At 37.9% G+C, this 13,541-nt stretch overlaps 1 protein-coding gene across 15 annotated transcripts in view; it reads right to left on the bottom strand.

Annotated features, from left to right (window-relative positions):
• DMD (dystrophin) overlaps positions 1-13,541 on the bottom strand; it is a 2,162,139-nt gene that overhangs the window by 698,456 nt on the left and 1,450,142 nt on the right. The window lies entirely within an intron of this gene.

Here is a 13,541-nt window from a genome sequence, read left to right as displayed (position 1 = left end):
TATATTTTGACTGAATATCTTTGGAATCTCTCATGTTTATGTGGATTCTCCATACATATGTAATTAAATTTGATTTTCTCCTATTAATGTATCTTGTATCAATTTAATTCTTAGACCATCCAGAAGAAACTTGAAGGGTAGATAAAAATGTTTCCTCTCCAACAGTATATTCATACAACAACTTGCCTCCAAGCAAATTAAGAATGAGAGTCACCTTAACGTAGTAGGACATTGTAGTTAATAAATGGTTTGTTAGCTGAATAGAAATTTCATTAGCTTAGCCTCATGTCTTTCTCTGCCTAGAGGGGTTGATCAGGGATACATGCAAATAAAGATGATGTGCATATCACTGATATATTTGATAAAGTCTGCAAATTAACGCTTGTGGACAAAATAGAACAATATGAGCTGGGTAGGAAATAAAGCAATTAGTGTTCGGTAACTAATTGAACAATTGCCAAAGGAAATTGAAGCTTGAATTGATGTCAAAATAGAGGTAAGGTTTTAGTGATGTGCTGCAGGGCTCTGTATTAGGATTCAGGCTACCTGGGAAATTTTTTTTAATAATATAGATGAAGTTATGGAAGGCAGACATGAAATCTGAAGTTGGAAAGAAACCAAGAAATTGCAATACACTGTATTATAGAATTAGGACCTGAAGATCACCTCCTTTCCATCTCTGCTATCATCTGGATTGATGGGTTAACAAATTTATAAAGGCCTTAAATAGTTTGGGGTTAAAACCCGGTTTCCTTTTGGGGGAGGGGATCAAATGAGGGGGGGATACTAGGAGGGCAGAGCAATCTCAACTGAGGTGGGGAAGGCTGTGAACGGAAGGTGACAGTGTCAATGAAAATGTAGAAGCTGAAATCACCAGCGATTAACCAAAACCAGACACAGAACAGTAATGCTAGTTATAGACACTGCCTCCAGTGGTAGCGTGTTTCCTGTGTATTCTCTACTTTGGTCAGGACTAGATTAAGCTAGACCTAAACTCCAGGCACCTTTGTGGATAAGTAGGATAAGCATGGCCATGGAAGGGGCTGATGGCCTTGCATTTAATTCCAAAAAAGTAGATGACACAAGAGCAGGATGGAGGAAAGATCAACTAGAAGCAGTACACGTGGAAAAAAACTGGTGACTTTGTTGACACTAGTAGGTTTAGTGTGAGTCAACAGTATGATCTAAATATTGCTGGAGTAAGGAATTATGGCAATGGTTAAGGGCACGGACTATGCTGGATGACCTCAGTGGTATTTTGGTAGCTTAACAAGAGTCTAGCAAGGGACTAAATGTCCCATCTCTCTTTCTCATAGGATAGCTATATTTCCTTGAGTGGCAATATCCAGACTGGGATATGCCCCTGGAAGTACCCAGAGACTTTCTTAGGGATACAGATGGTGTTCATAGAATCAGTTTCCAAATTCTCAGCTTCTACAGGAATTTGTCTGGTTTTATTCCTGTGGTACATACACGTCATTCCAATCATCATTCTCACTTTTTGGTTAATGATAATCCTCCAACTTTACAAAATAAAAGCATGCCTCTTCTGACATATCCCAATGGCACATTGTGCCCAAGACACATTTGTGAAAAATCAAAATACAATTTAAAATATTGATGACTGAAATTCTCCTTTAATCAAAGTACTATGATGCATCTCTTATCCATTTCATTAATAGATTAACTTCCAATAAAAATCTATTGATTATGTTTAACAATTACTTATCAGAATTTGTATATACTGAAGTAATTTGATTATTATTAGGTATACTTATTATTCATAATTGTAGATATAACCCGATCTAAAGGATTTTTTAAAACACTTAGAGCCTTATAGTTATAGAAAATTGTTTTTAAAAATTGAATTTAAATCCTTGTAGATATATTTGTCATACAGAAGTATGATAGACTTATGAGGCCAGCATCACTTTAATTCCAAAACCAGACAAAGACCCCACCAAAAAGGAGAATTACAGACCAATATCCCTGATGAACATGGATGCAAAAATTCTCAACAAGATACTAGCCAATAGGATCCAACAATACATTAAGAAAATTATTCACCATGACCAAGTAGGATTTATCCCTGGGACACAAGGCTGGTTCAACACTCGTAAAACAATCGGTGTGATTCATCATATCAGCAAGAGAAAAACCAAGAACCATATGATCCTCTCATTAGATGCAGAGAAAGCATTTGACAAAATACAGCATCCATTCCTGATCAAAACTCTTCAGAGTGTAGGGATACAGGGAACATTCCTCAACATCTTAAAAGCCATCTACAAAAAGCCCACGGCAAATATCATTCTCAATGGGGAAGCGCTGGGAGCCTTTCCCCTAAGATCAGGAACAAGACAGGGATGTCCACACTCACCACTGCTATTCAACATAGTACTGGAAGTCCTAGCCTCAGCAATCAGACAACAAAAAGACATTAAAGGCATTCAAATTGGCAAAGAAGAAGTCAAACTCTCCCTCTTCGCCGATGACATGATACTCTACATAGAAAACCCAAAGCCTCCACCCCAAGATTGCTAGAACTCATACAGCAATTTGGTAGCGTGGCAGGATACAAAATCAATGCCCAGAAATCAGTGGCATTTCTATACACTAACAATGAGACGGAAGAAAGAGAAATTAAGGAGTCAATCCCATTTACAATTGCACCCAAAAGCATAAGATACCTAGGAATAAACCTCACCAAAGAGGTAAAGGATCTATACCCTAAAAACTATAGAACACTTCTGAAAGAAATTGAGGAAGACACAAAGAGATGGAAAAATATTCCATGCTCATGGATTGGCAGAATTAATATTGTGAAAATGTCACTGTTACCCAGGGCAATTTACACATTTAATGCAATCCCTATCAAAATACCATGGCCTTTCTTCAGAGAGTTAGAACAAATTATTTTAAGATTTGTGTGGAATCAGAAAAGACCCCGAATAGCCAGGGGAATTTTAAAAAAGAAAACCATATCTGGGGGCATCACAATGCCAGATTTCAGGTTGTACTACAAAGCTGTGGTCCTCAAGACAGTGTGGTACTGGCACAAAAACAGACACATAGATCAATGGAACAGAATAGAGAACCCAGAAGTGGACCCTGAACTTTATGGTCAACTAATATTCGATAAAGGAGGAAAGACTATCCATTGGAAGAAAGACAGTCTCTTCAATAAATGGTGCTGGGAAAATTGGACATCCACATGCAGAAGAATGAAACTAGACCACTCTCTTGCACCATACACAAAGATAAACTCAAAATGGATGAAAGATCTAAATGTGAGACAAGATTCCATCCAAATCCTAGAGGAGAACACAGGCAACACCTTTTTGAACTCGGCCACAGTAACTGTTCCTCTCCAACAGTATCTTTTCTTGCAAGATACATCCATGAAGGCAAAAGAAACAAAAGCAAAAATGAACTATTGGGACTTCATCAAGATAAGAAGCTTTTGCACAGCAAAGGATGCAGTTAACAAAGTAAAAGACAATCTACAGAATGGGAGAAGATATTTGCAAATGACGTATCCATAAAGGGCTAGTTTCCAAGATCTATAAAGAACTTCTTAAACTCAACACGAAAGAAACAAACAATCCAATCATGAAATGGGCAAAAGACATGAAGAGAAATCTCACAGAGGAAGACATAGACATGGCCAACATGCACATGAGAAAATGCTCTGCATCACTTGCCATCAGAGAAATACAAATCAAAACCGCAATGAGATACCACCTCACACCAGTGAGAATGGGGAAAATTGACAAGGCAGGAAACCACAAATGTTGGAGAGGATGCGGAGAAAAGGAAACCCTCTTATACTGTTGGTGGGAATGGGAACTGGTGGAGCCACTCTGGAAAACTGTGTGGAGGTTCCTCAAAGAGTTAAAAATAGACCTGCCCTACGACCCAGCAATTGCACTGTTGGGGATTTACCCCAAAGATACAGATGCAATGAAACGCCGGGACACCTGCATCCGATGTTTCTAGCAGCAATGTCCACAATAGCCAAACTGTGGAAGGAGCCTCGGTGTCATCGAAAGATGAATGGATAAAGAACATGTGGTTTATGTATACAATGGAATATTACTCAGCCATTAGAAACGACAAATACCCACCATTTGCTTCGATGTGGATGGAACTGGAGGGTTTTATGCTGAGTGAAGTAAGTCAATCGGAGAAGGACAAACAGTGTATGTTCTCATTCATTTGGGGAATATAAATAATAGTGAAAGGGAATAGAAGGGCAGGGAGAAGAAATGGGTAGGAAATATCAGAAAGGGAGACAGAACATGGAAGCCTCCTAACTCTGGGAAACAAAGTAAGGGTGGTGGAAGGGGAGGAGGGCGGGGGGTGGGGGTGAATGGGTGACGGGCACTGAGAGGGGCACTTGACGGGATGAGCACTGGGTGTTATTCTGTATGTTGGTAAACTGAACACCAATAAAAAATAAATTTATTATAAAAAAACAAGTATGATAGACTAATAAAAGGTTTTATAGCATAAATATATATTACACTAGAATACAGTTCTTTGGGGGAAGTAGAATGGAAATATAAAGAAGAAAGAAAAATGATAAGAATCTTAAAGATGAGCTTGTTTTGTGTATTTTTTCAAGTGGATGATGGTAGATAATCATATTGCTATGGTATTTGGAGTCTACTGGATATATTTAAAAGAGTAATGTTACACTTTTTATTTATTTATTTATTTATTTATTTATTTATTTATATATTTTTTAAATTTTTTAAAAAATTTATTTATGATAGTCACAGAGAGAGAGAGAGAGAGGCAGAGACACAGGCAGAGGGAGAAGCAGGCTCCATGCACCGGGGGCCCGATGTGGGATTCGATCCCGGGGTCTCCAGGATCGCGCCCTGGGCCAAAGGCAGGCGCCAAACCGCTGCGCCACCCAGGGATCCCCATGTTACACTTTTTAAATGTCAATGTTTACAATATGCCAGGGGAGAAAACAGACATCAAGTTTAGAATGTTCAGGATACCCCAGATATTTAGTTTTCTAAACTATTTGGAGAGTTTTATAAGCAGAATGGCATGCTTACCACTGTAATAGAGGTTTTTTTGGAGCTTTCCTCCTTGGCTCAGCAGTGGGGAAAGAAGAGCACTCTTCTCCCCTTCCTGTTGAAGTGAATAGGAAAAAACCATACCAGTTTCCTCTTAGCCAACAAAATCCCTGTCCTACGTGATTTCTCTGTTCCAGGAAGTTCCAATTCAAGAAACTTCTTAAATTTATAATCTCCTTATATGAGCAATTTGTTTGGGTGAACAATGAAAATCTCATGACTATCTGCAGTCTTTTTTGGAGAGGTTTTCTGGTAGCAACATACTTTCTTTTGAAACGGTGGTGTATTTTGCCAGCCTATTTTTTCTCTTTAGAGGCTCTTGTCAAAATTCCAGCTACACTAGGGAAACTATCATTCACCATCTTTTTCTATTATTTTAGAAAAAATGTGTTTTTGCCATAGTTGTACCTTAATTCAACAGAGTACCAGAAAAATTGGCTCAATTTTTCATTATTAATCAAGAGGCAAGTCAGGATAGAAAGGGTGAGTTAAACTGTGTCATAAACCCAATAATGCCAGAGCTGGATATAAACTTGGGTCTTTTGTTTCTCTCCCCATTATCATGCTACCTCAACTAAGGAACAGTTTTTGAAGTTCAGAGAAGGGGTAAAGAGTAAGAGATAAAATTATGATCCCCAGTGTTCCAAGAGAAAGGTCAATGCCTAATTCCATTAAAATATGGGCTTATCCACAAACCAATAATCTTCGAGATTTTATTGGAGATACAATTATGCATATTTTTTTCTCAGATCAACCTAAATTTGGCAGGGGTAGTTAATTTCCAATAAATTTCTGTTCAGTTGCATGGTGAATGGGCATATTGTGCCTTTCTGTCTAATAGCTGTCATCCACTATTTTTCAGGATACATTCCATGGAAATATTGATGTACCTAATAGAAAACACTGAAACATTTTTTTCTAGGAATGAGGATTAGACATAAAAAGTCAGTGTCCTCTTCTCTGTCCTTAGCCTTCCCAACACCACCTCTTAAAAAATTTTAAAAAACCCAATTATGAAATGGGCAAAAGACATGAACAGAAATTTCACAGAGGAAGACATAGACATGGCCAACAAGCACATGAGAAAATGCTCCACATCACTTGCCATCAGGGAAATACAAATCAAAACCACAATGAGATCCCACCTCACACCAGTGAGAATGGGGAAAATTAACAAGGCAGGAAACAACAAATGTTGGAGAGGATGTAGAGAAAGGGGAACCCTCTTACACTGTTGGTAGGAATGTGAACTGGGGCAGCCACTCTGGAAAACTGTGTGGAGGTTCCTCAAAGAGTTAAAAATAGACCTGCCCTACGACCCAGCAATTGCACTGCTGGGGATTTACCCCAAAGATACAGATGCAATGAAACGCCGGGACACCTGCACCTCGATGTTTCTAGCAGCAATGTCCACAATAGCCAAACTGTGGAAGGAGCCTCGGTGTCCATCGAAAGATGAATGGATAAAGAAGCTGTGGTCTATGTATACAATGGAATATTACTCAGCTATTAGAAACGACAAATACCCACCATTTGCTTCGATGTGGAAGGAACTGGAGGGTATTATGCTGAGTGAAGTAAGTCAATCGGAGAAGGACAAACATTATATGGTCTCATTCATTGGGGGAATATAAAAAATAATGAAAGGGAATAAAGGGGAAAGGAGAGAAAATGAGTGAAAATATCAGAAAGGGAGACAGAACATGGAAGCCTCCTAACTCTGGGAAACGAACAAGGGGTAGTGGAAGGGGAGGTGGGCCTTGGGTTGGGGTGACTGGGTGACGGGCACTGAGGGAGGCACTTGGCAGGATGAGCACTGGGTGATATGCTATATGTTGGCAAACTGAACTCCAATAAAAAATAAATTTAAAAAATAAAAAAATAAAACTACAATGAGATGCCATTTTTCATCTCCATATTGGCAATCAAAAAACATTAAAATAGGTATCTTATTCTAATCTTGAGCTAGTACATATCTATCATCTAAGGGAGTAACTGTTTGAATGTGAATAATTTCACTGCATGTGGATTATCTCCCTAACAGTGAACTGGAGGACATTAACCTCCAAAAAGCTAATTACACGAACAGTGACCACACTCCCGACTGACTGAGGATATATTGATGAAGCCAACTCAAAATCCAGTGCTTCTGATGACAGTCTTTGGAAGCATGGTAGGGACAGACTTTTTTTTTTTCCTTAGGAGTCTGAGTTGACGATTGATGCTGGGTTAGAGTCCAAGATTTTCTGTTTGAAAGCTACCAAGGGTGTAGAACATATTACATTCACACTGAGATCTCATTTGCTTGAACTTCAGTTCTTGGGTATTTAAAGCACTATTTCTCTGGCGTTTCTTACTTTGTTGTTACTGTTTCCTCTCTTCCCCATGGGAAGTTCTTGCTCTTTTGATTCTCCTCTGAAGAGAACAGCTGTGGAGCTGTCAGCTTCCCTCCTTGTTGACGTGGTTTTACTAAAGGTAATTTGGAATTTCCATGGCCTTTTGGGAAAACTTACAATCACCCTACACTACCTCATCTAGGACCTCTCCCTTCCCAACACCTCTGCTGTTCTTTCCTTTTATCACCTTTGATCTTTCTGTCAGTTCCCTTGAATTCTTTCATATATTCCTTTTCAAAACCTTCTTATCTTCCATCCTTCTGTCCACTTCTGCCAGACCATTCCTTGCCCACTCCGTCCCTCAACTCAACGATGAGCTTTATGCTTCCTGCTCCATAGGGGGCTCTCAAGGGACTTAGGAACCCCAAAAGTAATCACCTGAAGTTGAAAAGACTACCTGGAAACTAACTGGATATTTTATATACTCAGGTGGGCTTTGGAGACACCCAGATCGTCCTTTGTTACAACCTTAGTCACTCACCCAAAGTCTAGTCCACGACGTCCATAATATCACCTATTAGTTCCAAAGAAAATCTTAAATATTGATGAAAACGTTTAGCCTTCATATTGAAAAGGTAACCTCAACTTGTTTTCATAATCATTTCTAGTCTGCTACAAAATGCTAGTATATGACAGTTAACATTTATCTGCTTCCTAATTTTCTCTGTAAAACAAAAGTTGCTAATGGTTAAAAGGCATTATATATATATATATATATATATATATATATATATATATATATATAACATTATATATATAGAAACATTAAAGTCAAAGAAAAACAACTTTGTATGCAACATATGCAAGGCAGGTAATGACTGTTTTTTTTAATAATAAATTTATTTTTTATTGGTGTTCAATTTGCCAACATACAGAAAAACACCCAGTGCTCATCCCGTCAAATGCCCCTCTCCGTGCCCGTCACCCATTCACCCCACCCCCCGCCCTCCTCCCCTTCCACCACCCTTACTTTGTTTCCCAGAGTTAGGAGGCTTCCATGTTCTGTCTCCCTTTCTGATATTTCCTACCCATTTCTTCTCCCTGCCCTTCTATTCCCTTTCACTATTATTTATATTCCCCAAATGAATGAGACCATATAATGTTTGTCCTTCTCCGATTGACTTATTTCACTCAGAATAATACCCTCCAGTTCCATCCACGTTGAAGCAAATGGTGGGTATTTGTCGTTTCTAATGGCTGAGGAATATTCCATTGTATACAGAGACCACAGCTTCTTTATCCATTCATCTTTCGATGGACACCGAGGCTCCTTCCACAGTTTGGCTATTGTGGACATTGCTGCTAGAAACATCGGGGTGCAGGTGTCCCGGCGTTTCATTGCATCTGTATCTTTGGGGTAAATTCCCAGCAGTGCAATTGCTGGGTCGTAGGGCAGGTCTATTTTTAACTCTTTGAGGAGACATTGTTTTATTGTTTTTGTTATATAAAAAGAGAATAATTTTGTTCGTAAGTGAAATGACTGATTATTCCAGAAGGAAGATGAGGAAAAGTGTAGGACAAAATCTGAATGGATATAGAAAGCTGTAGAAAGTTTGTGGAAAAGGAAATTTGTGTCATGTGATCAAAGCTGACTATGATTGAACGGGTTTATTTAGAAGCTTTTTACAAATGAGCTTTAGTATCAACAGTGTATTAATGAAAAACTAGAGTTCATTTTTTTCTTCATTAAAATGACAAATTTTTCTCGGATTACTGATTTATTCTTAATAAGAGATTGTAAAAGCTTTTTCTTTACTTTCTGAATAATTCAGGTAGTGAAAGTGATTATGTCTTATTGGAATAATTTCCTGTGTTTTATGTTGATAATATCATGTCCTTGATGATTTAAGAATCATTTCACTTTTGAAAAAGCCAGTCTTTTACAATCATATTACCTTGTATGCTTTTTTTTTTTTGAAATCTTTCACTGTCACTTTGGTTAAATAGGTAGTCAAGCACTATTTCAGTGACCCATGATCCTATTTAACCAAGGGTTCAAACCTTTTCACATTTTTGACAACCTTTGATATTTTTCCTTCCACAAATCTAATCCTAAATGAAATCTTGATCTTAAACTGACTTGAAAAATCTCTAGATTTGTTCTCTCACATTTGTTCTCTCTTAATATCTAAAAAAAAATATATTAAGAATGGCTAAGGCTTACTTGACACATTGAGTTAACATAAAAAGCATCAACAAATAAGAGATGCTTAACCTTCCAGAGGATATATTTGTATGAGTCACATCTTAGTAACATAAATATTTCAGTAATTATATCAAGTTAGTAGAAATTAGTCAGTGCCCTTGCTGTCCATGATATGACGTGGTGTTGCTTTGCCTAACAGATGACAGTATAATATCATCAGTGATAATTCCACTTATTACTGGAAAATGTTGTATGCCACAGAAGTGACTGAATTCCTTTAAGTGAACTCTCATCAGATCTTTAACTGTAGCTGTTTGAAGTCTTTTATCCTTTACAAAGTTGTTTTACTCCGAGGCTCCCCTGAAAGTACTTGTAATCAGCTACAGCCCAGAATGCTTGTCTTCAACAATAAGGGACTGTCTTGGAGATGCACTGAAAGGACTATTCCAGGTATTCTAGGGCACAAGCTTCTGTAGCTTTGCTTAAATAACTTCGACTGAGTCAAGATTTCCAGAAGTCCAGTGAAGAAGTTGATGGGTTTATGAAACTGTCTGAGATCAAGCAAAATGACAATCAAGTACATAGAACTGATTGAACTGGTGAAGAATCATTTGATTAAGGCTTTTGTTTGGAATATTGCTGATGCTTTAATATTCTATATTCTTGATACAAGGAACTCCTTTTTCTTTTTTCTTACGCTATCTCTAACTCAGAGCAATTTAGTAGATTACACTTTTAAAAACAGAAATGAAACATTTATCTTTTCCTCTCTGCTTCCAGAATCCACAAACTCCTACTGAGTAATTTTATTTTCCTGGCAATATGATTATTCGCACAGATTCAATAAGAATCTATCTTTCTTGTAACAGGATAATTGAGAAAATTGATTATATAACCAAAGCTTTGACTGGAATGTTACACTTGACAATGATATAGATAAAATCGGATATGACCAGATAGTTTTAAAGAACAACAGTACACTTTTTGGAGACAATGTTTACAAAGCCCTTTTGAGAAAACTAGCCTGGCTTAATGGGATGTCCAGTCTTATAGGTAAATAAGGAAGGTCACTCCCTGGCAAACCCAGGAAGCTTTAGGATATTTTGAGGACTTTGAAAATAGAAAACTTCACCTCAATCTATAGTGTTGCAGGTAAAATCTGATGGCAAGTTCTTGGCTTGGCTTTTGAATTTCATGAAGCTTTTAAAAGTCAAATCTGAGATTCTTTATAAAAACTTACAGCAACACCAACTTTGAAAGGCCTGTGTAGTCAACTACTATTGACTGTAGACAACTACTATTGTATTGACAAAATACAGCCCAGCTTTATTTTGTTAACAAGAATAATTTCACTGGGAGTACCTTTGCTCAAATGGGAGGTGACTACAGAGAAACAAAAATTGCACTTCAATAGAAAACTGTAGCACATACTGATAGGTTACCAGATTCTCGTCCTGTTCTTTGCCTTTGAGCTATTTCGTATTTCCTTATAAACTACATGATATTGTTACCAATTTGTAGATTGGACTATCTTACACATATGGTTAGTTTCTACCAAATTTTCAAGTTTTTGAGTTTCTTTCAGTGTTTGACCGCAACTCTCCAAACGAATGTTTCCATTTTTTTTCTCCTATTCTCCTGACTTGGAATCACTGAGAACTAAAAGCTAAGTACCCAGATCCTTATCGAGATTCTAGATTGTCCTATCGTTGAACTTTTCTCTCAGGCTCTAAGGAAACCCTGAGAGCTAAAGCTGGACAACTTGACATTGACTTCAAAGGACTCACGGGCACAGGAAATTATGTCTGGACAACCCGCAAGCCTGGAGCTGCAGCTATAAGGGCTGCTCAGGAAGTTCAGTGGAAGTCCCACAACTTTTATGCTCTGTTCCAGGAAATAGCTCTGACTGTGGACAATCTTACAAAACCTCTCTGACGTCTGTACTGTCACCTAAAACATTCAAATAGTCATAAAATGGTCACTGCTATTGTTGCTTCACCATCCAAAGACGTTTCCAGCCCAACCTCTAGGAATCTTCTTAATTGGCTGCCCTGTGGACTTGGAAACTGGGTTTATAGTATGTTCCAATCATTAATCTTTGTTTTTCTTCTCACTGTCATAGAAAACACCCCTTATTAAATACCTAATTGCTCACACTGTGCAGCAAAATCCTCTACTATGAAGTTTCAGACTCAGTTCAAGTAGTCCTTGAACAACAGAAAGCTTCTGAAATAACTGACATGAAGTAGCTTTACCAACCTGTTCACTGGGATAACTGGCTTCGCTCCGGCAAAAGAAGATAGTGACAAAGATGGCCTCAATATTCTCCTTAAGGCTGACTAAAAAATGAGATGGGTTTCTTCCTTATTCTAGACTTGAACTCTATTTTCTTAGTTCACTTTAGAAAAACTTTCAACTGTCAATACCTTATCTGCCATTTTGAGAGATAAGTCTTCTACAACCCAGGAATGTCTTTCTCAAATACCTGGGAACCATCTCATTGAAATGTAAATGTCAGGAAGACTAGCACCGGCTTCCCACCTCTGTAGTGGGGGGCATAGTAGCCTCCCTTCAGTAAGTGACAAACAGCAGACACACAAGGTCAAATCACCTTGACCAACATCCCTGCCAGTGCCCTTTTAGTACTTTAACAGGAGTTCATCCCAAGGATTAAAATCTTTCCTGCTTATCGTTTCAGTGGAGTTGACTTCAGTCTCTCTCTTTCCTATTTTAATAGTCTTGAATAGAGTTTTCCTTGCCTATGAAGTCATCTGGTGCTTTTTTGTTTTTGTTTTTGTTTTTGTTTTTGTTTTTGGACAACACTCAAGGCACACTGAGAATGGCCTGGGTGCTCACATACTTTATCATTCATTCATTCCAATTGTGTCTTTTGGTAGTTTTCTGTGTGGATTTGTCATTATGGGCAATTAAGTTTCTTACATGGAGAGGAAGAGCTAGCAGAACAGTATGTCATGTTATTTATAGATCACAGAAGCAAAGTCATTCTTGAAGAGAAGGAAAAAACTCTCCCTGTCTTCAATATGAAAGTATTTCAGTCAGTAAGACTTAACATAAAATTATGTGGCCTCCTCCCTCATATTTTAATACAAAGTTTTGAAAACAGTAGTTAGGTAGTTCCATGTCAGATAAATAGTATACCTACAGCTCATTACTGATAGCATTCATTAAAGATTAAAAACATAAGACCTTTTATAGAAATTCTAACTGGTCCCTGGTTTTGAGCATTCAATTATCATTTCTAAAATATGAAATCAACATATCTTATGTCTAAATTGAGAGTACATTTGGAAATCTAAATTCAAAGGCATGCCTTCTAGTACGCTGACTGAAGGGAAAGGTCTGTGATTACGCCTCATTTTCACCCTCTACATCACGATCTCATTGATTATGTTTCTCAGTTTGCTAAGGGTTCTGTGAGGTGATTTTCAAGATGAATATTGCTATTTGCAGGATTTCCTGAATAGGAATATTTCGGGAGTAAATTGCACAAGCCAAGCGATGTGCAGTCAATTTTCACTCCAGCATAAACAATGTATTAGAACAGAGCCCTTAAGGCTTTTTTTATTTGGGTTTCATTACACAGCTAGCTGCATTTCATCAATAAGCATGAAGTGCCAAGCAGGCAAAACTGAGGCTCATAGAGGGTATTACATATTTTTCTAACAGGTGCTTGGAGTTTGACGAGAGAAAACAAATAACCCGGATGTCAAGGCCTTAGGCTCTTTGTTTCAAAGGTAGCCATGGCCACCATGGACAAAGACAATTTCTTTAAATTTAGGAATCGGAGGCTCCTTGTGTTGTCTACTGTTTTTGCATTAATTCATTCCTAAGATTTTAGAAAGGAATTTCTTTCTCTGTGTTTAAAAATGGGCACGTCCACAAGAG

This window comes from Canis aureus, chromosome X, assembly GCF_053574225.1.
Source record: "Canis aureus isolate CA01 chromosome X, VMU_Caureus_v.1.0, whole genome shotgun sequence".
In the NCBI taxonomy this organism is placed as follows: Eukaryota; Metazoa; Chordata; class Mammalia; order Carnivora; family Canidae; genus Canis; species Canis aureus.
Note: the sequence above shows the minus strand (reverse complement) of the source record. Positions and strands in the feature narration are given on the sequence as shown.